Raw genomic sequence first — 24205 nt, forward strand, 5'->3', positions numbered from 1 at the left:
CGCTCATGCCCACGTCCCCGGCCACTACGTGTGCCCTTCATTGATCTAAGTCAATCTAAGGTCGAGGTGCAAAGATAATATTAAAGATAATTATAAGCATAAGCAAATAACAAGAGGTACACACAGATCAAGAGCATATATACACACAACTGTACCGAACCAGTGACACAGTAACAGTCAATTAGATACAACCAAAAGAGGTCCATGAAGGTAACAGGGTCAACCAAAAGTACTATAAACGAACTAGATTAAAGGCACAAAAGCAACTAACGAAAGTTATTTCCCTTCAAGGTCTCCATCCCGAATCTACGAGAATGCCACAATTTATATCTTACTCCAGATTAATCATACTTACGAACACCCGAACAAACCACATGAAGTTCCATAGAATCAAATTTCTAGCTCGCCCAAATCCTTTCTAACCTAGACTCTCATTGATTTAGATAAAATAATTCACAACTCGAGCCGGCCGGTCCCAAGCATAAATCATCCATATTAAAGATTTCTACCCGACATACTTATCTGTCTTCCTCAAGTTCCCTGATAGAGATTTTCCACCTATAACATGATGCGATTGAGCACGAGACCCAAAGTGTACAAGTAGACCCTGTGAAGGTGCCCCTAGGCCCGGTGACACGAGCACGAGCTAAGAGATTCAAGGAGTCCCTCCAAGCCTTGGTACGTGCCATCCAAATCCAAGAGAAACCGGCCATTGAAGGAATTGAGTTGGAATATCCTTGCACGACTACTAAAATGCTGCTTACAATTGAAGATGCAAGTGTTCAAGCTCCAGATAGCGGGCTAAGCTGCAGTTAAGTACCCTCGCTGAGCCGTACGGGGATATCGCTGCCCGGTCAGCGAGTCGGGGGTCCAAGGGGGCGACGCGCCCCTGGCTTGGGGGCCCGGGGGCGCAGCGAACTTTCCTTGTTATTTTCCAGTTTATTAGGTCTTAGTCACGGCTATTAATAGCCTCAAGCTGCATGTTACATTCAGTTTTTGAGAGTATTGAATAAAATTTCCAGAATTTCGTCCATTCCTTGTGGCAAATTCCCTTAGCTTGTGAAAGCTAAGTTGAACATCCTAGAGTTGATCCTAGGCTGTTCTTGACTTATCAATCAAGCACACATACTTGATTGTGGCGTCCTCTACCGTTAAATCTGTTCTTGAGTGGTCCAAGTTCAGGTTCAACTCCATCCAATCTTCATCGTGTTCCTCTAGATCCGAAGTTGCTTCCGCGTCTCGCATCAGCTGGCATCAGAGCTGGTTAGAGGTATCACGAATATCCTTTTTTATTGTTTTTAGATCTGTTTTAGTCTTCTAAATTCGTAGCTCAAGTGCTCGGGTTTGTCAAGTCCTAAATCTGTCTTGGTTGTTTCCTTGTCAGAAATCTGTCTTTGTTGTTTAGTTGTTGTCCGAAATTTTCTGTCCAGTTTTGTCTTGTGTTTATGTTCTGTTTAAATCCAAAAAAAAAAAAACTATTGTGATGCATACCTTATTGTCATTCCCTTGAGTCGTTGCTGGAATTAATTTGCTGGGATGCCGAACCCGTTTGCACTTGTTTCTTGAACCTTTGTGTTGTTGCTTTGCAAAACTCGAACATCAAAACCTTATTGGGGAAGTCTTGAGCTTCTTGGATCAAAGAGGTTAATCTTGGCAGTCTTGAAACCTGAAATAAACCTTCAACCGTGTTCTTGTTTTCATGGAACTTTGATCTTGAAACCAAATCTGTCCAAGTTGTTTACGTTAATTGCTGTGAAATTCTGGTCTAAATTAGCTGGATATTGTGTGAAAACACCCCAACAGAAGTCAAAAAAAATTTCTAAGAATGACGGCTCTAGTTTCCAATTTTTGACCAGACTTCAAGTTTTACCAAATCTGATTCAAACTTGGACTTCCAAATCTGAACAACCTCCAATTCTTGACCAGCTTTCAAGTTTTACCAAATCTGATTCAAACTTGGACTTCCAAATCTGAACAGCCCTAGTCTTGGTCAACCTTCAAGCCACCAAATCTGATTCAAACTTGGACTTCCGAATCTGAACAACCTCCAATTCTTGACAGCCTACAAGTTTACCAAATTTGGTGCAAAATCTGACTTCCAAATCTGACCAGCCCCAAAATTTCGAATTTGAACCACTTGGGACTCCCAAATCTAACCAAACTCCAAGGTTTCCAATCCTTGGCAACCCCAAGTGTCCAAATCAGATCAAACTTTCCAATTTCCGAATCTTGAATTCTTGAATTTTCCTAAAACCGTTGGAGCAATTGTGACACCCGATTGGGCTGAGTTTTAGGTAGTAGAGTGCCCATTATTTGAGCAACCTAAGGCCACCCAAAATACTCCAAAACCCTTACCAAAAAGACCACGGACCAGCAGCTCAACAAATTCCAGAAAATTGGGTTTCGGGTAGAGTTTTCTAGGATTTTCAAAATTTCAGCATTCAAGTTAATTGTCTTACTTTCTTTTGAGTTGTTAGTTATTGTCCAGCTATATTCTGAGTCTTGAGTCGTGTCTAGGTCTTAGTCATTAACCTCCATTTATTGCTACTAGCTTGTGTGTCACTTGTTGACTAGTCAAGAACGTACACTGCGGTGACGCCTGGTTTGTTCAACTCGAGCAACTAGCAAGCCAAGGAATTGCTTGGTAAGATTATTAGAGAGTGATACACTTGAGTGAAACACGAGTGTGAGTGACCTATACATTGTATTAAAAAAAAAAAAAAGAGAGGAACTTGTTTTGTTTATTTGTTTTGCAGGTGGACTAAATATGTCTAGTGAAGTTGGTGAACAAACCATGGACATCAAACTACAGTTGGAAGCCATGATGAGGGAGTTCAAACGATTGCTTAAGAATGAAATTGAACCATTGCATGATCGAATTGATCAGTTGGAGAACTCGAAACCTCCACCTACCCCGAGTAAGGGCAAAGAATCGGCATACTCAAACGATGAAGAGGAAGCGTTTGAGGGGAGGCACCAAAATGATCAAAGGTTCCAACGTCGAGGAGATGACATCATTAAAGGTGTCAAACTCAAGATTCCCTCATTCCAAGGCAAGTCGGACCCCGAGGCGTACTTGGAATGGGAACGGAAAATTGAGTTAGTCTATGAATGCCACACCTATACGGAGGAGCAAAAGGTGAAACTAGCAGCCCTAGAATTCACTGACTACGCCTCCATTTGGTGGGACCAACTTAGACTAAGCCGAAGGAGAAATCGTGAGAGACCTGTGGAAACTTGGGAGGAAATGAGGAGTCTGATGAGAAAAAGGTTCGTTCCGAGCTACTATAGTCGAGATCTACACCGTCGGCTACAAGCTCTCAACCAAGGGTCCATGTCAGTTGAGGATTATTACAAGGAGATGGAAATGGCCATCATGAAGGCGGATTTGCGTGAAGATGGAGAGGCCACGATGGCTCGTTTTCTACATGGATTGAGGCCCGAGATTGCTGAAGTAGTGGAACTCCAACACTACCTTGACATGAATGAAATGCTAGAGAAGGCGGTTACAATTGAACGGCGCCTCAAGAGGAGGGGTACTGCACGACAAAGCACTACTTATCAAGCTGGAAATTGGCGCACTTCTCAACCAAAAAGGGAGGAGAAGGCCGCAGCTCCTTCTTACCCTCCCTTCCAAGGCGACGCCCAAGCCTGACTTTAAGGCTAATAATGCAGCTTCCAAACCACGTGGCCGAGACACCAAGTGCTTTAAGTGTCAAGGATTTGGCCACATCGCTTCTCAATGCCCCAGCCAAAGGACCATGCTGATGTTGCCAAATGGGGAAATTGTATCAGATGAGGAAGAGGAGTACGAGGGGATGCCACCTCTAGAAGAGGAAGAGAATGAATCGAGTGAGGAGATACCTACGCATGAGGAGATTGGATGCCTAGTGGTTCGAAAGGTCCTCACTACCCGCGCCAAAGAGGAGGAAATGGAGGTACAACGGGACAACCTTTTCTACACAAGGTGTCATATCAAGGATAAGGTGTGTAGTGTTGTTATTGATAGTGGGAGTTGTGCCAATGTCGCTAGTCTACTCATGGTAGAAATGCTAGGGCTCCAAGTTATCAAACATCCAAGACCTTATCGCCTTCAATGGTTGAACAATGAAGGGGAAATACGTGTGTTTAGACAAGTGAAAGTGCCATTCCGAATTGGCAAGTATGAAGACGAGATTACTTGTGATGTCGTGCCAATGCAAGCAAGTCACCTCATTCTTGGACGGCCTTGGCAATATGATCGCGATGTCGAATTCAAGGGAAGAGCTAATAAATATGTCTTTACTCATTGCAATAGAAAGGTGACACTTGTACCTCTCACCCCAAAACAAGTGTATGAAGATCAAATGAGGCTCCAAAAGGAGTATGAGCTAGAACTTGAGAGGAAAAAGCGAGAGAAAAGTGAGGAAGAAAAAGGAGAGAGAAGGGCCGAACCCCTAGGGAAGAAAAAGGCAACAAGTGGGTCGGCTATGAGAGAAGAAAATAAGGGGAAGCTAAGCTTGCTAGCAAAAGCCAAAGATGTAAGGCGAGCTTTGTCTTCCAACCAACTCTTACTTATGCTTGTGTGCAAAGAAGAGTTGGTCACTTCATCCATATCCACTGACTCCTTGCCTTCTACTATGTTACCTCTCTTGCAGGAATTTGAGGACATATTTCCTGAGGATGTACCTGATGGACTACCACCGCTAAGGGGAATCGAGCACCAAATCGATCTCATTCCTGGAGCACCATTGCCTAACAAACCAGCCTATAGAATGGGTGTGAGGCCCCAGTCCGTTCTACGTTGATATATTCATTAGTTAGGCGGTAACGTTTGGTTTTGGGAGTATTTCGAAAACCCTAAGTAGGAAGTAAGATTTAAACCCTAATTTCCGGTTAAGATTGGAAACTCGTCTTTTCTACATTTTTCTGTATTAGAAAAATTCCCCAGATAATTTTTATTGAGTAAATGGAGTTTTTAGATGATTTTTCTAGTATTAGTTGGTTTTTGAGAAATTAACAACGTATATCGAACGTGGGACCCACGAGTGCGAAAAGTTCGGAAAATTTCGGCCAATTAGGTTAAGTTTCGAATACTGGGTTTAATTTACCGGGTGTTAAGAGATAAGTAGAGATTGCAATTTGGATTGATATGAGAGAGAAAAGTTAGGTAGATATTTCAAAAAAGGTGACAAGTGTCACCATAAGATTAACTCTTATAATAAGATTTACTATTCCATTTTTTGACTTTTGACCCAATTGGTTAAATATCTTAAAATTAACCAAAAATCACCATTTTTCTCTTACCTTTGGCCGGCCCTCTCTCTTGCAAGAAGGAAGAAAACCTCTCTCAATTCCTTGCTCTAATCTTGCCCAAATCAACAACTTAACCGTTTAATCTTGAATTCCTTCCATAAAACCTCTTAGTTTAGTGCTTGTAAGGTGTTGTGTGGAGTTGTTTGGAAGCTTAAGGTGCTAAGTGGTCTCTCTTCTTTGGTTCTAAGGTAAGTGACTATGGAACCCCTCTCTTCTATCTAAAGATGCTTAATAAATGACTTGTGGTTGTTATGAGTGTGATTTTGTGGACTATTTCTTGATTTTAGTTAAGATTGATGAAGTTTTCTATTTATTTGGAATTTTTGCTGGTTGCATATGATCACTATGATGTGGCTATGTATGATGATTGGAAATGAGGGGTAATGACTCTAGTAAGTGCAAATGAGTGATAATTGCAAGTAATTTTGGATTTGGAGGAAATTTCAGCAACTTAGGGTTTCACCACCCCCTTTTCTGTCCGGTTTTGTATCTCCTACTTAGAGGCCGAATTGGCCTTTTCTTAAAACATGAAAGTTGTAGGTATTGATGTGTTTGAGGTGCCTGTAAAATTTCAGGTCATTTGGAGTAGTGTAGAGTGAGAAATGTCGATTTTACTGTTGCTGTTCTGGGTTGATCAGAATGTGAAAACTGCACTTGTAATTGGTTGTTTTGGCTGGTATTGCTTCAGAATTAGTTGTTATGGTCTTCTAATGAAATGTAGCTTGATGTATTAGCTACCATATGCCTTTGGAATTTCTGGATTTGGACTTGTGTAGGCTGAGTTATGATGTTTGCACTAGAATACGTTTTGTGAATCTGTTTTTGCGATTCTGGTATAGTATATTGCACTTTCGACCTGGTTGCACTCGAAACTAGATTGAGTAGCCTTCTTCAACATTGTAGCCCCTTGAGTCCTGTGTATTCCTGTAAAATCTCAGGTTAAACGGATTAGTGTATCATGAGTTATAGATGAAATGCTCAAGCCTGTTTTGAACATCAGATTTGGTACGTCTTTTAGTTTAGCTTCTGCCCGTGATTTTTCGGTTTTGATACAGTACGATTTGGGTATCAACTCCTTCATGAGAAATTTAGATCTTGGTCTCAGCTTCGAAACGGTATAAAGTACGTTGAAATCTGAGTTCCGTAGCTCCGGTTTTGATCAAAACAATATCGATCGTCAGAACTGCCCGGTATTTGGACAGTTCTGACGGGTATTTTGGCACTCGATTTTCGTTCTGTTCTGAATGGATTCAGGTCTTGGCCAAAACATGAAAGTTTTAGCCTTATGTCCCAGCTTTCTAACGCCTTTGGAATTTCTTGATTTCGATTTCTGAGCCATGAGTTACGGCCTTGTAAACAGGGCCTGTTTGGTAACTCGCAATGAAACAGCTGGCACAATTTCGTGCATTTTTGACCTATATCTATTGAGATCTGGGTTGAGATGTCTAAAGACAAGTTGTAGCCCTTCCTCTTAGCTTCGCAACGGTATCTCATGTACCTTGATCCGACACTCCTAGCCTAACTTTTGACCAAAACGGTTTGAGATGGCAGATTTGGCCGTCCCGTTTGCCGTTCCGCGCGCGCGCGTGTGCCATTTTTGTCGTTTCCGCACTTGCGCGTGCCAATTTTGCCGTTTTGCTTGTTTTAAGTACGTTAGTTGCCGTTTGTGATATATTGTGACATAATCTTCGATTTCAGACAGTGGTGAGCTAGGCGGAGCCGGTGGGGCCCACTACTAGCCAACACACAAAGTGAATTCCGCCTTTGTACTACTTTTGGTATTTTGAGTAAGTATTCAGGCCGCTCTTACGTGTTAGTTGCTTATGTGTTTCGATATGTATGAAAAGGGTACCTAGGCGAGGGTGTACTTTATCGCACTCGACCTAAACCCTAATTTGAATGTATAATTGTACTTGGCATATGTATATGAACCTTTTGGAACCAAAACCCTTGAGCTTGTGGCTCGGGGCGACTTTCGAATAAAGTTTGGGAAGTTTGCAAGTTTGTGATTTTGAATAATTTTGTGAAGTTTGTGAGTTTGGGGCGAACTCTTGACCTGGTTGGACTATTCGAGCCGGTTAGGGCTTGGTCGAAGTCAGTCCAACTTAGTCTGAGGTCACCAAGTTTGTAGGTTCATGTTATGAACCAATTTTGTGAATCCGGTTCACCGAGAAGGTGACCAAGTTTGTGACCCGAGCTTGTGACTCAAGCTCAAGTTTGTGATTTCGTTCGCCCGGGCAAGTTTGTGAGGTGACTGGCCAGTGAGGGTGATAAGGTGTCGGTGGGTGTACAAGTGAAGTTCTACGGACTATTATTTGCAGTCGACGGAGTGTCGGCAGGAGATCACGCATGGCACATGAGTTGGCTTTGGAGCCACCTGTATCCTTATTATGTGATGTTACTTTTCTGCTTTTGCTTTACTCTTATTGTGTAACTGTTACATGAAATTTATGCTTTCGCCCCTGTTTACTTACTAAGCATATAGCTTACCCCATTCCTTTTGTTTTCCTTAGCTGGGGCCGACGCGGGGACTTTTGACTCGTATACTAGTATAGTTAGTTTGGCTTGTAATAGTTGAATAGTTAGAATGTTTGTTTTTGTTTCGGTGGTTTGTATAAGGACCCTTCTTAGGGTCTATCTTCTACTGGTTGTGATTGTAGTATATTAGAGTGGTTTGACTCGAGACTTTTGAAGATGTGAATATAACTTTTGGGATTGTATATATTGTATTTAGTGCTCTTTTGAACTTTAAGTTTTGAGTCCTGGCGCGAGCTAGGCAGGCGGCCCGCCGATACCCTTGGGTTCGCCCTTGGGAGAAGTGGGGTCGTCACAATGGGTCCTGAGGAAACAAAGGAATTGCAAAGGCAAGTGGAGGAATTGCTAAGGAAAGGTTGGGCTAGAGAAAGTCTAAGTCCATGCGCTGTACCAGTGATTCTCGTGCCAAAGAAAGATGGAGCGTGGAGAATGTGCACCGACTGTCGAGCAGTCAATGCAATCACGGTAAAATATCGTCACCCTATCCCTAGGTTAGATGATATGTTAGATGAATTGCATGGTGCCATTATATTTACTAAAATTGATTTGAAAAGTGGTTACCACCAATTAAGAATGAAAGAGCATGAGTGGAAAACCGCTTTCAAAACTAAACATGGTCTATACGAGTGGTTAGTAATGCCATTTGGTTTAACTAATGCACCTAGTACCTTCATGCGTTTAATGAACCATGTTTTGAGACCTTTTCTTGGGAAATTTGTAGTGGTTTACTTTGATGATATTCTGATTTACAGCAGAAGCTTAGAGGAACACCTTGAGCACCTCAAAGCCATCTTTGAAGTACTTCTTCGAAGGGAAAGGCTATATGCCAACCTTAAGAAGTGCACATTTTGCACTGATCGTGTTGTGTTTCTAGGATATGTTGTAAGTGCGCAGGGCATTCACGTAGATGAAGAGAAGATTAAGTCCATCCAAGAGTGGCCAACACCTACCTCAGTAAGTGATGTGCGCAGCTTTCATGGATTAGCAAGCTTCTACCGTCGTTTTGTGAAGGATTTTAGCACCATCGCTGCACCTCTTACCGCAGTCATAAAGAAGAACGAGAAGTTCTTTTGGGGGGAAGCCCAAGATAAGGCTTTCCAATTGCTGAAACACAAACTCACACATGCACCACTCCTTGCAATACCTAACTTTGATCTCACTTTTGAAGTGGAATGTGATGCATCAGGTGTAGGAGTAGGAGCCGTACTCATGCAAGGAGGGAGACCGATTGCCTACTTTAGTGAGAAATTAAATGGCGCGGTCCTCAACTACTCAACTTATGACAAGGAGATGTTTGCCCTTGTACGTGCTTTGGAGACATGGCAACACTACCTACGTGCCCGGGAATTCGTCATCAAAACTGACCATGAGTCTCTCAAGCACCTAAAAGGACAACAAAAGCTGAGCAAACGACATGCCCGATGGGTAGCCTTCATTGAGTCTTTTCCATACGTCATCAAATACAAAACAGGTAAATCTAATGTCGTAGCTGACGCTTTATCTCGTAGACACATTTTGCTCACTGCTTTAGATGCTAAACTCCTAGGCTTTGAACTCATGAAGGAGTTGTATAAGAATGACTTGGATTTTGCGAACGCTTATGCGAATTGGGGAAAATCTGACTTTGAAAAATTCTTCGTACATGATGGGTTCTTATTTTATCTTACCAAGTTGTGCATTCCTCGAGGGTCCATACGTAACTTACTTATTCAGGAGTCACATAGTGGTGGACTAATGGGACACTTTGGTGTCACCAAGACATTAGCTGTATTACAGGAACACTTCCATTGGCCTCGCATGCGCAAGGACGTGGAGAGGATTGTTGAAAGATGTGGCGTGTGCCACAAAGCTAAGTCTCGGGTCAACCCAAACGGTTTGTATACTCCTTTACCCATACCTCACCAACCTTGGGTTGACATTTCCATGGATTTCGTGCTTGGGTTACCTCGTTCAAAGCGTGGCCATGACTCTATATTTGTTGTGGTAGATAGGTTCTCCAAAATGGCTCACTTTATTGCATGTCATAAGACGGATGATGCTTTACACATTGCTGATTTATTCTTCATTACCTTCTTCTGAGCATATGAACTTAGATGGCAAGAAGAAAGCTGAGTTCGTGAGATCATTACATGACAAGGTTCGTACCAATATCGAGAGGAGGACGGCCCAATATGTCCAACAAGCTAATAAGCACAGGCGCAAGCTTGTCTTTGAACCAGGTGATTGGGTCTGGTTACATTTGCGCAAGGAGAGATTTCCAAACCAACGGAAAAGCAAGCTGTCACCAAGAGGAGATGGGCCTTTTCAAGTCATTGAGCGCATCAACGACAATGCATACCGCTTAGATCTGCCTGGTGAGTACAATGTTAGTGCTACATTCAATGTTGCTGATCTAAATCCATTTATTGCAGGGGACGAGTACGATTTGAGGGCAAATCCTTTTCAAGAAGAGGGGAATGATGCGATTGAGCACGAGACCCAAAGTGTACAAGTAGACCCTGTGAAGGTGCCCCTAGGCCCGGTGACACGAGCACGAGCTAAGAGATTCAAGGAGTCCCTCCAAGCCTTGGTACGTGCCATCCAAATCCAAGAGAAACCGGCCATTGAAGGAATTGAGTTGGAATATCCTTGCACGACTACTAAAATGCTGCTTACAATTGAAGATGCAAGTGTTCAAGCTCCAGATAGCGGGCTAAGCTGCAGTTAAGTACCCTCGCTGAGCCGTACGGGGATCTCGCTGCCCGGTCAACGAGTCGGGGGTCCAAGGGGGCGACGCGCCCCTGGCTTGGGGGCCCGGGGGCGCGGCGAACTTTCCTTGTTATTTTTCCAGTTTATTAGGTCTTAGTCACGGCTATTAATAGCCTCAAGCCGCATGTTACATTCAGTTTTTGAGAGTATTGAATAAAATTTCCAGAATTTCGTCCATTCCTTGTGGCAAATTCCCTTAGCTTGTGAAAGCTAAGTTGAACATCCTAGAGTTGATCCTAGGCTGTTCTTGACTTATCAATCAAGCACACATACTTGATTGTGGCGTCCTCTACCGTTAAATCTGTTCTTGAGTGGTCAAAGTTCAGGTTCAACTCCATCCAATCTTCATCGTGTTCCTCTAGATCCGAAGTTGCTTCCGCGTCTCGCATCAGTACTTCACCATCCTCACTTAGCCATTGGAGGCGGTAAGGATGTGGATGCCTGGTAGTGGTGAGTCCTAGACTTTCAACCATGAGCAAGCTGGCCACGTTCGTGCAGCTCCCACCGTCAATGATGAGACTACACACTTTGTTGCCTACCTTACAGCGGGTGTAGAATAGGTTTTCGCGTTGTAGCTGCTCGTCCTCCTTGACGCGGGCGGTCAACACTCGTCGTGCTACCAAGCAACCTACTTCTCCTCGTGTAGGCGAGCAAGCCTCCCCAGCTGGCTCTTCTTCTAGGCAGTCGTCTTCTACCAGTTCGGGCATGTCCTCACATTCGTCATCATCCGACACGATTTCGCCATTGTGAGTGATCAGCATTACCCGTTGGTTTGGACATTGAGATTGAATATGCCCAAACCCTTGGCACTTAAAACATTTGATGTCCCTACTCCTAGCTTTAGGAGTCTCTTGCGGTGCCTTAGAAGTAGACCTGGACACATCGGAGACCTTGTTAGGTGTAGTAGAATAGGCATTACGGGTAGAAGCATTACCTTGGAAGCGGTTAGAATAGGTTGGGGTTGTCGCATTTCCAACTTCGTGGGTCGCTCTTCGTGGTTGGTTGCCTTTCCACGAGGTGGTGGTAGAAGATTGGAAGGTACGGGCTCCCCGTCTTAATTTCTTCCCCCGTTCGGCCTTAATGGCGAGTTCTAGAAGGTCGTGCATGTCCAAGTAATGTTGAAGCTCCAAGGCTTCTTGGAGGTCAGGATTGAGACCTCGCAGAAACCTAGCCATCGTGGCTTCATTGTCTTCTTGGATGTTGGCCCTCATCATGGCCATCTCAATTTCTTTGTAGTAATCCTCCACACTCATGTTGCCTTGCGTGAGTGTTTGGAGTTTAGAGTGGAGATCGCGATTGTAGTAGCTAGGAACAAATCGCTTGCACATCAATGCCTTGAGTTCTCGCCAAGTCCGGACACGTGGATCTCCCATCCTTCTCCTGTGGGTCCGCACTTGGTCCCACCAGACTAGTGCGTAGTCGGTGAACTCCACGGTGGCAACTTTAACCTTTTGTTCCTCGTTGTAGTCGTAGCAATCGAAGACCATTTCGATACGGCCTTCCCACTCCAAGTAAGCTTCAGGATCACTTTTGCCTTTGAATGCGGGGACTTGAATTTTGAGCCCCTTGATTTCGTTCTTGGGCGTGTCCCTTGTAGGCCTCTCGGGTCGCCCCTCATCCTCACTAGCGGAGTAGTCCTCGCCATTTGCCTCTTTGGTGCTGTGGTTACTCCGGTTATGGGACCTAGAACGAGAGCCCCGTGTAAGGCTCCTGGACAATTCGTCAAAACGAGTGTGTAACGTCTCCATTTGTTGCTCACTGATTCGCCTGAGCTCATTTTTCATCGCGGCGAATAACAATGAAGGATCGGTGGTTGCTTGTTGTTGGTGGTGGTGTTGTTGCTCCATGCTTCTCTTGTTGCCCCTGCAAAAGTTAGGAAAAAAAAAACAAAGAAAGTGCAAATATAATCCTCACTTCACTCCCTTAGTGTGTCCCCTCACGCTCGTGTGTAGTGCTCAATTACCTCTATGAGACTTACCAAGTAACCTTTACCTATTGGTTTAGATAGTTGAGAAATGTCGCTCGAGTCCAATAATTGCCTCCAACTTTTCCCCACAAGAGTAAACAAGAGTGGAGGTCACAATTGGGTGAAATTTTGTAAAAGGAAGGACGGTCTTGGAAGGTTTAGGGTCGGTGGACAGATTTGGGAAATATTGCCAAGAAAGGAAACTCTAAGAATCCTAAGATGAAGGAGTGGTTTCCTAAAAAGGATGAGAGAATATAGGAGGATATCCTAAATGGAGGAGAAAATGTAGGAAGGTGTCCAAGTGTTATCCAAGTATATTACTTAGTCTCCTAACTAATTTGGAAAACAAGTAAGAGGTGGAACTCCTGAACAGATTTGTTTCCCCCCCTCAACCGAAATTTCCAGAATTCTTTCCCTCCTTGTAAACCCTTCACTAAGTCGGTTATACTTCCTATAAAACTCCCTCTTCACAGCCGCAATTTACCCCCAAACAATTCGGCTCTCTCTCTACTCCAAGAACAAGAAATTCGGCCCTCTCTCCAACAAGACAGATTCGGTTCTTGTTACTCCAGAAATTCGGCTCTAATGGACTCCCAAGGGCATGCGAGTGATGTTACTCAAGAATCTCCCAAGAAATTCACTCCTCAACCAAGAAAGCCACGTATGGATGCAAGATCTTACAAGAAACTCTTTATCCGAAGGGAAGTGCAAGTTTTTAAGGCTCAAGATGATCAAGAACCTCAAAAAAGAGTTGTTCAAGTAATCAAGGCTCAAAGTGGTCAAGAATTTCAAGAAGAGGTTGGCCAAAACTTCTGAATTTTTTTTTTCCTTGCTGTAATTTTCTGGTTTGGGTTAGAACAAGAAATAACAAGACAGATTTGACAACAATAATACGGCTTCCCTCTTTGTTCCTTGTTGTTCGAATGTTTTTTTTTCTCTTCTTTTTTTTTTCTGACTTAAAGACCACACAAGTTCTTGGCCGAATGAGGAAAAAATCCCAGAACTAAGATCAGCCCCACACTCGCAACATTCAACAATCCCAAAACTCCAAGATTTATCAAGAACGTTCAAGAACTTCAAGATTTAATTTCAAGAAAGTCAAGAATCCCTAGATGCGTGTAGTTTCCTTCAAGATTCCAACACCAACAAGTTTAACTCCAAATCAGTTGAGAAACTAATTAAACAACTTGGATGGAACACGTAACACTTGGACAGATATGAACAAAACAAACAAAGACCAAGCCCTAGTCGCAACTTGGGAAACCCTAGCCGTCTTCCTTCTTTTTTTTTTTTTTGTGCAGATTCGGCTATGGCTAATTGCTGGGCAGGATGGATGCCACAAGAGTACGAAATCTGGGTAGATTGGGACTAGCACAACGACACACAACTGACCAGAAATTGACGTGACGAAGGACCAAAACTAACGAGTAGAAAATTCTGTTTTTCGTTAAACAGTTTTTTTTTTTTCGCAAGGAACTACACGGACAGAATACTTCGGACAGCAACACACAAGGAGTACGGACAGGATTGAACAACAAAATCACAACTGAATCGACGCCACAAGACACAACGAATGGCGGACAGATTTTTTTTCTCTTTTAGACAAGTGACGCAAACAGAATTTTGTGACTAACAAAGCCGCAACAAGAACAGCAACTACGGACAGATTAGGCACAACTTTGACCAAGAATTGGTCGCAACAATGATGTACTAAGCAGCGGACAGATTTGCAACACAAGAAAACACACGAACAGAATATTTTTTTTTGAGACAAGTGCAGCGGAAATAAGGAAAACTAAGACAAAACTACGGATATAACGGAAGATACCTCCACCAAAGCTCTGAAGCCAACTGATACGCTCCTCGATCCACGGTCGAGACACGTAGCACGTTTGCCCAAGGATCTAGCGGGGATGTCTAACGCTTGGACTGTGGAACCTTTAATCAAACGGACAACACGATTTGATTGAAGGTGGTAGACGACACTCCGATGAAGGTGAATACTCCAGGGGAATAGGTCGGATGAACAATCAAGGACAGGACGCGAGATTGCTCAATAACCCTTGCCAAGCAAGTTGAAAGGCTCGAATTCTCTATGAAAGAAAACGAATGCACTTAATAATTTTAATCATCCAAAAACTAGTTTTTAACCTTACAAGGCTAGCCTATTTATAGGCTTAATGAAATAACGAAAACCCTAAAGAAACCTAAAGGGGAGGTCGGCTACCTTGTCATCAAGGTGGGCCGGCCTCATGCCTTCTACGGAACAACTAGTCCAACTAAAATGGAAAACAACGACTAAGGCCCTACTCGGCCGATTCGTAAGGAGGCCCACTGGAGTCTTCCTGGGCTTGGACCAAAGTGTAAATTGCTTGATTGATCCTTTCCAAGCCTTCAATATCTCTATAGCCTCCATGTTGATCGTGGACAACTCGAACAAGGGCTTGGAGGGATTCTTTGAAGAGCTTGGCCCGTGCACGTGTGACTGGGCCCAATGGGACTTGGACTGGGCCCTGGTTCATGCACACATCACATCCTCCTCATCCATTTGTACTTCCCCATTTGGTAGCATAAGCATAACCCTTTGATTTGGGCATTGGGAAGCAATATGTCCAAATCCTTGACACTTAAAGCACTTAGTGTCTCGGTATCGAACTTTGCTTACCTCATGAGTAGGCCTACCATCGCCCCTTGAGGGTGGTTTTGAGGAAGTTGCATTCGGCCTTAGTGATTCATTGGTTGTCCCACTTTGTTTGGTCAAAGGGAATGCACTAGAGGGGCTGACCTCCCTCTTGAAGGGTTGGTTTCTCCAATTTCCAGCTTGAAAGTTGGAATTTTGTCGAATTGGACCCCTCCTCTTGAGCCTTCTTTCAATCTTAATAGCTTTGTCTAGCATATCATGGAGGTCCACATAATGGTGCATCTCCACTTGATCCGCTATTTCAGGCCTCAATCCACTTAAAAATCGTGCCATAGTAGCTTCCCGGTCCTCGACAATGTCAGCCCTTAACATGGCTATCTCCATCTCCTTATGGTAGTCCTCCACGTTTTTGGTACCTTGTGTCAAATTTTGAAGTTTGAGGTACAAGTCACGGTGGTAGTGACTAGGAACAAAGCGTTTTTTCATGACACCCTTCAATTCGATCCATGTAGTGATAAGGTATTCACCACTTCGTCTTCTACTAGTAGTGATTTGATCCCACCACACTATGGCGTAGTCGGTTAATTGCATGACTGCAAGTCTCATTTGCTGCTCCTCGGTGTAATCATTGCAATCAAAGATCAACTCCACTCGTTTCTCCCATTCCAAATAGACATCGGGGTCGGATTTGCCTTGGAAAGTAGGCAATTGCATTTTAACGCCTTTGATTGGATCCACACCAGCTTTGCGGTGTTTATTCCTCCATGTCCTCGACCCATATTCCTCCTCGGAGTTGGAACTTTCATAGTCACGGGTTGGTGCTTTGTGTCTCCGGGACTTAGAATTGGTTTGGGAGTGTTCGAGACTATCCATCCTCTCATGCAATGGTTCTAATTCCTATTTCATTATCTTGATCAATTTTTCAGTCATAGCCTCCATCACAAGTTTAATATCAAAAGGAGTAGTTTCCGTCCCTTCGGACATGTTGAGGGATTCCTGCAAAAATAGGGTTAGTGGAAATAACACCTCACTCACTCCCTTAGTATATCACTCACACTCGTGTTTCACTCAAGTGTATTAAAACACTCTAATGATCTCACCAATCACTTCTCAAGTCACTAGATTGCTTTTCTTGAAGAAATCAGAATTTTCTTGAAGAAATTCAATCAAATTTGAACCAAATTACACCCAAGTGTGGCGGATGAAGGTTGTGATTTTTGGAAGTTTATTGGACTGATTTGAAGACACAAAAGGAAATGTATAATATGCTGGAAAAAATACCCTAAGCTGTCCGCCCAAGAAGAAAAAAAAAAGCCAAGAAAAGGGAAAGTGTGGATTGTGACTAGTAGCTAATTTTAGGAGTTAACTACCAAGTGGAATCCAAAACTGATTAGGACTCTTGGGACTTGTAAACCACGTTTTTATTGGCTGGAAATACTATAAAATATGCACCAAGGATCGGCTGGGCAGTTGGCACAAACCACAATCAAGAAACAAAAGCAAGAGGTGGCTACAAAGTAGGAAACCCCTATCTTATCTTCCCACCTTGTGTGGCTATTTAATAGCAAGGTTTCTTGGTTGTTTTGGGGTGTTAATGGCTGCTGGTTTTCTGGTATTTCGTGGACAAAGAGAGATGGCCAATAGTTCAAGATTGAAGGCAACAAGGTTTGTTCTTTCAACCCAAGCTCGGCTAGGCTACCCAAGCAAATTATTTTCTTGTTCTTGAAATCCGATTTGTGTTTTCTTTTTCTTTCTTGCGTTGTTTTTTTTTTTTTTGCAAGATGGATCTTTCTTTCTTTTTCAATTCGGATCCTACACACAAGAAACAAGATCTTTGTGTCAAATTTGAGCAAGGGCAGCCGCAAGTTCGAGACAAGAATTTTCGGATGAACAGTGTTTTCGGGTGAATAGTACCCCGATGAACAGTAACCTTTTTTTTTTTTTTTTGGATGACTCTATATGAATTCAAGTACAAAACACAAGACCCACGAAATCAAGACACACGATGGATGAATTGCGGACAACAACCAACAAACAATCAACGAAAACAAGGATAAACAACAAGAACACAAGACAAAACCCTAGCCGCTTATGGAATTTCTATACGACCAGAATTTAACACTATAAGAAACGGAGAAAAAAAAATTTTTTTTTTGTTACTTTAAGGAAAACTTACAAGATGCAATGGGATATACTTGATGTCGTCGACTAGCTCTTGATACCAACTGATACGAATGCGCGGATCTAGACGAACAATCAAGTTGAAAAAGGCGGCACGTATGACCCCTCTAAACCCCGAGTTGATGAACTAAGATGAATCTCAACCCAACAACTAACGATTTAGTGAACCAACGGTTTGGGTAGAAGAACGCCACAATCAAGGAGTATACTTGATTGATAAGTTCAATTTGAATAACTCAAGAAAACTCTCAAGTATTCAAGCAAAGCTCTCTTGGAAGAGAAAAGTGAATAAACTCACAAATATTATGTAATTTCTGACCCTCTTAACAAGGAGGAAGTATGGCTATTTATAGCCTTTACAAGAATTATCCCTAATCCCAAAATTGACTAAACTAACCCTACCAATTAATGAAAAGGATTCGGCCAGCCCTAAGTTCATAATGGACTGACTTTAATTAATATTTAACTATAAAAGGATAAATAATAGAACTAACTTAACTCCTCCTTAAGCGTGACCCCTATGTGAAGGCACGCCTAACTAGCAACAGGCGCTGGAGGGTCTTCTACTTGGAGCAAAGTGTAAAGTTTTGAATCTTCATTTTCCAAACCTTCAATAATCTTTAAATCTTCTCCAATGCGACCTTGGATTGTACTCACAAGGGCTTGTAAAGATTCACACATCTTCTTGGCACGAGCTCTTGTAACTGGACCACTTGGTACTTGAATGACTTGTGCAACTTGTGTTTGACCAGCCTTGAGCCCCTCATCAATCAAAATAAACAATGACAAATTTGCTAATAAAATTCCTCAACATATGGTTCACTAGTCGCATGAAGGTGTGCTGGGGGCGTTAGTCAACCCAAAATGCATGACTAACCACTCATAGAGACTATGCTTGGTTTTGAAGGTCGTTTTCCATTCATCGCCTTCTTTCATCCTAATTTGATGATAGCCACTCCTTAAATCGATTTTCGTGAATATTACAGCACCATCGAGTTCATCAAGCATATCATCTAATCTAGGAATGGGATGACGATATTTAACAGTAATAGCATTGACGGCCTTACAGTCAATGCACATGCGCCAAGTGCCATCCTTTTTGGGAACAAGGACCACGGGCACAGCACAAGGACTGAGACTCTCTTTTACCCAACCCTTACCTAATAGGCCATCAACTTGCCTTTGAAGCTCCTTTGTCTCCTCAGGACCCATGCAATAAGTAGGTTTGCTGGGTAGTGGTGCTCCAGGAATGAGGTCGATTTGGTGTTCAATCCCTCGAATGGGTGGTAAGCCATCAGGGATCTCATCAGGAAAAACATCCTCAAATTCCTGCAAAAGAGTAACCATGCTCAAAGGCAATGCCTTGTCGAGCTCAGCAACATCTAAGAGCACATGTTTGCAAATCATAAGAAGTACAGGCTGATCAGAATTCACAACTTTTCTAACGTCTTTAGCCTTAATAATTATGTTTTGCTTCCTAGTGGTATGTGTAGTGGGTGATTTGTCATGTGTAACATTAGGTGTGCTCACTGGACCCTTGGTCGATTGCTCACTTATAGAAGTGGAACCTTTACCAGGGTCGACTGTGATGCGAGCGACGGAAGCTATTTCGGATCTAGAGGAACACGATGAAGATTTGATGGAGTTGAACCCGAACTTGGACCACTCAAGAACAGATTTAACGGTAGAGGACGCCACAATCAAGTATGTGTGCTTGATTGATAAGTCACGAACAGCCTAGGATCAGCTCTAGGATGTTCAACTTAGCTTTCACAAGCTAAGGGAATTTGCCACAAGGAATGGACGAAATTCTGGAAATTTTATTCAATACTCTCAAAAACTCCATGTAACATGCGACTTCAGGCTACTTATAGCCGTGACTAAGACCTAATAGACTGGAAAAATAACAAGGAAAGTTCGGCCAGCCCCTTGGGCCTTCACTTGACCGAAAGCTAGCCCAACTAACTATAGATCATAAGCGAGACCCCCGTACGGCTCAGCGAGGGTACTTACTGCGGCTCATCCCGCCGTTTGGAGCTTGAACACTTGCATCTTCAATTGTAAGCAGCATTTTAGTAGTCGTGCAAGGATGTTCCAACTCAATTCCTTCAATGCCCGGTTTCTCTTGGGTTTGGATGGCACGTACCAAGGCTTGGAGGGACTCCTTGAATCTCTTAGCTCGTCCTCGTGTCACTGGGCCTTGGGGCACCTTCACAGGGTCTACTTGTACACTTTGGGCCTCGTGCTCAACCGCATCATTCCCCTCCTCTTGAAAAGGATTTGCCCTCAAATCGTACTCGTCCCCTGTTTTGTATTTGATAACGTATGGAAAAGACTCGATGAAAGCTACCCATCGGGCATGCCGTTTGCTCAGCTTTTGTTGTCCTTTTAGGTGCTTGAGAGACTCATGGTCAGTTTTGATGACGAATTCCCGGGCATGTAGGTAGTGTTGCCATGTCTCCAAAGCACGTACGAGGGCAAACATCTCCTTGTCATAAGTTGAATAGTTGAGGACCGCGCCATTTAATTTCTCACTAAAGTAGGCAATCGGTCTCCCTCCTTGCATGAGTACGGCTCCTACTCCTACTCCTGATGCATCACATTCCACTTCAAAAGTGAGATCAAAGTTAGGTATTGCAAGGAGTGGTGCATGTGTGAGTGTGTTTCAGCAATTGGAAAGCCTTATGTTGGGCTTCCCCCCAAAAGAACTTCTCGTTCTTCTTTATGATCGCGGTAAGAGGTGCAGCAATGGTGCTAAAATCCTTCACAAAGCGACGGTAGAAGCTTGCTAATCCATGAAAGCTGCGCACATCACTTACAGAGGTAGGTGTTGGCCACTCCTGGATGGACTTAATCTTCTCTTCATCTACATGAATGCCCTGCGCACTTACAACATATCCTAGAAACACAACACGATCAGTGCAAAATGTGCACTTCTTAAGGTTGGCATATAGCCTTTCCCTTCGAAGTACTGCAAAGATGGCTTTGAGGTGCTCAAGGTGTTCCTCTAAGCTTCTACTATAAATCAGAATATCATCAAAGTAAACCACTACAAATTTCCCAAGAAAAGGTCTCAAAACATGGTTCATCAAACGCATGAAGGTACTAGGTGCATTAGTTAAGCCAAATGGCATTACTAACCACTCGTATAGACCATGTTTAGTTTTGAAAGCGGTTTTCCACTCATCTCCCTCTTTCATTCTTATTTGGTGGTAACCACTTTTCAAATCAATTTTAGTGAATATAATGGCACCATGCAATTCATCTAACATATCATCTAACCTAGGGATAGGGTGACGATATTTTACCGTGATTGCATTGACTGCTCGACAGTCGGTGCACATTCTCCACGCTCCATCTTTCTTTGGCACGAGAATCACTGGTACAGCGCATGGACTTAGACTTTCTCTAGCCCAACCTTTCCTTAGCAATTCCTCCACTTGCCTTTGCAATTCCTTTGTTTCCTCAGGACCCATTCTATAGGCTGGTTTGTTAGGCAATGGTGCTCCAGGAATGAGATCGATTTGGTGCTCGATTCCCCTTAGCGGTGGTAGTCCATCAGGTACATCCTCAGGAAATATGTCCTCAAATTCCTGCAAGAGAGGTAACATAGTAGAAGGCAAGGAGTCAGTAGGTATGGATGAATTGACCAACTCTTCTTTGCACACAAGCATAAGTAAGAGTTGGTTGGAAGACAAAGCTCGCCTTACATCTTTGGCTTTTGCTAGCAAGCTTAGCTTCCCCTTATTTTCTTCTCTCATAGCCGACCCACTTGTTGCCTTTTTCTTTCCTAGGGTTTCGGCCCTACTCTCTCCTTTTTCTTCCTCACTTTTCTCTCGCTTTTTCCTCTCAAGTTCTAGCTCATACTCCTTTTGGAGCCTCATTTGATCTTCATACACTTGTTTTGGGGTGAGAGGTACAAGTGTCACCTTTCTATTGCAATGAGTAAAGACATATTTATTAACTCTTCCCTTGAATTCGACATCGCGATCATATTGCCAAGGTCGTCCAAGAATGAGGTGACTTGCTTGCATTGGCACGACATCACAAGTAACCTCGTCTTCATACTTGCCAATTCGGAATGGCACTTTTACTTGTCTAAACACACGGACTTCCCCTTCATTGTTCAACCATTGAAGGCGATAAGGTCTTGGATGTCTGATAACTTGGAGCCCTAGCATTTCTACCATGAGTAGACTAGCGACATTGGCACAACTCCCACTATCAATAACAACACTACACACCTTATCCTTGATATGACACCTTGTGTAGAAAAGGTTGTCCCGTTGTACCTCCATTTCCTCCTCTTTGGCGCGGGTAGTGAGGACCTTTCGAACCACTAGGCATCCAATCTCCTCATGCGTAGGTATCTCCTCACTCGATTCATTCTCTTCCTCTTCTAGAGGCGGTATCCCCTCGTACTCCTCTTCCTCATCTGATACAATTTCCCCATTTGGCAACATCAGCATGGTCCTTTGGCTGGGGCATTGAGAAGCGATGTGGCCAAATCCTTGACACTTAAAGCACTTGGTGTCTCGACCACGTGGTTGGGAAGCTGCATTATTAGCCTTAAAGTCAGGCTTGGGCGCTGCCTTGGAAGGGAGGCCATTTGGCCTTGGAGGGTAAGAAGGAGCTGCGGCCTTCTCCTCCCTTTTTGGTTGAGAAGTGCGCCAATTTCCAGCTTGATAAGTAGTGCTTTGTCGTGCAGTACCCCTCCTCTTGAGGCGCCGTTCAATGGTAACCGCCTTCTCGAGCATTTCATTCATGTTGAGGTAGTGTTGGAGTTCCACTACTTCAGCAATCTCGGGCCTCAATCCATGTAGAAAACGAGCCATCGTGGCCTCTCCATCTTCACGCAAATCCGCCTTCATGATGGCCATTTCCATCTCCTTGTAATAATCCTCAACTGACATAGACCCTTGGTTGAGAGCTTGTAGCCGACGGTGTAGATCTCGGCTATAGTAGCTCGGAACGAATCTTTTTCTCATCAGACTCCTCATTTCCTCCCAAGTTTCCACAGGTCTCTCACGATTTCTCCTTCGGCTTAGTCTAAGTTGGTCCCACCAAATGGAGGCGTAGTCAGTGAATTCTACGGCTGCTAGTTTCACCTTTTGCTCCTCCGTATAGGTGTGGCATTCATAGACTAACTCAATTTTTCGTTCCCATTCCAAGTACGCCTCGGGATCCGACTTGCCTTGGAATGAGGGAATCTTGAGTTTGACACCTTTAATGGTGTCGTCTCCTCGACGTTGAAACCTTTGATCATTTTGGTACCTTCCCTCAAATGCTTCCTCTTCATCGTTTGAGTATGCCGATTCTTTGCCCTTACTCGGGGTAGGTGGAGGTCTCGAGTTCTCCAACTGATCAATTCGATCATGCAATGGCTCAATTTCATTCTTAAGCAATCGTTTGAACTCCCTCATCATGGCTTCCAACTGTAATTTGATGTCCATGGTTTGTTCACCAACTCCACTAGACATATTTAGTCCACCTGCAAAACAAATAAACAAAACAAGTTCCTCTCTCTTTTTTTTTTTTAATACGATGTATAGGTCACTCACACTCGTGTTTCACTCAAGTGTATCACTCTCTAATAATCTTACCAAGCAATTCCTTGGCTTGCTTGTTGCTTGAGTTGAACAAACTAGGCGTCACCGCAATGTACGTTCTTGACTAGTCAACAGGTGACACACAAGCTAGTAGCAATAAAATGGAGTTGAATGACTGAAGACCTAGACACGACTCAAGACTTAGAATATAGTTGGACAATAACTAACGACGCAAAAGAAAGTAAGACAATTAACTTGAATGCTGAAATTTTGAAAATCCTAGAAAACTCTACCCGAAACCCAATTTTCTGGAATTTGTTGAGCTGCTGGTCCGTGGTCTTTTTGGTAAGGGTTTTGGAGTATTTTGGGTGGCCTTATGCTGCTCAAATAATGGGCAATCTACTACCTAAAAGTCAGCCCAATCGGGTGTCACAATTGCTCCAACAGTTTTAGGGAAATTCAAGAATTCAAGATTCGGAAATTGGAAAATGTGATCTGATTTGGACACTTGGGGTTGTCAAGGATTGGAAACCTTGGAGTTTGGTCAGATTTGGGAGTCCCAAGTGGTTCAAATTCGAAATTTTGGGGCTGGTCAGATTTTGCACCAAATTTGGTAAAGTTGTAGGCTGTCAAGAATTGGAGGTTGTTCAGATTTGGAAGTCCAAGTTTGAATCAGATTTTGGTAAAACTTGTAGGCTGACAAGGATTGGAGGTTGTTCAGATTTGGAAGTCCAAGTTTGAATCAGATTTGGTAAAACTTGACGGCTGGTCAAGAGTTGGAAACTAGAGCCGTCTTTCTTGAAAATTTTTTTTTTTTGACTTCTATTGGGGTGTTTTCACACAATAGCCAGCTAGTTTAGACCACAATCTCACAGCAATTAACGTAAACAACTTGGACAGATTTGGTTTCAAGATCAAAGTTCCATGAAAACAAGAACACGGTTGAAGGTTTATTTCAGGTTTCAAGACTGCCAAGATTAACCTCTTTGATCCAAGAAGCTCAAGACTTCCCCAATAAGGTTTTGATGTTCGAGTTTTGCAAAGCAACAACACAAAGGTTCCAGAAACAAGTGCAAACAGATTCGGTATCCCAGCAAATTAATTCCAGCAACGACTCAAGGGAATGACAATAAGGTATGCATCACAATAGATTTTTTTTTTGGATTTAAACAGAACATAAACACAAGACAAAACTGGACCGAAAATTTCGGACAACAACTAAACAACAAAGGCAGATTTCTGACAAGGAAACAACCAAGACAGATTTAGGACTTGACAAACCCAAGCACT

This window comes from Coffea arabica, chromosome 9c (genome assembly GCF_036785885.1).
Source record: "Coffea arabica cultivar ET-39 chromosome 9c, Coffea Arabica ET-39 HiFi, whole genome shotgun sequence".
NCBI classification, from domain to species: Eukaryota; Viridiplantae; Streptophyta; class Magnoliopsida; order Gentianales; family Rubiaceae; genus Coffea; species Coffea arabica.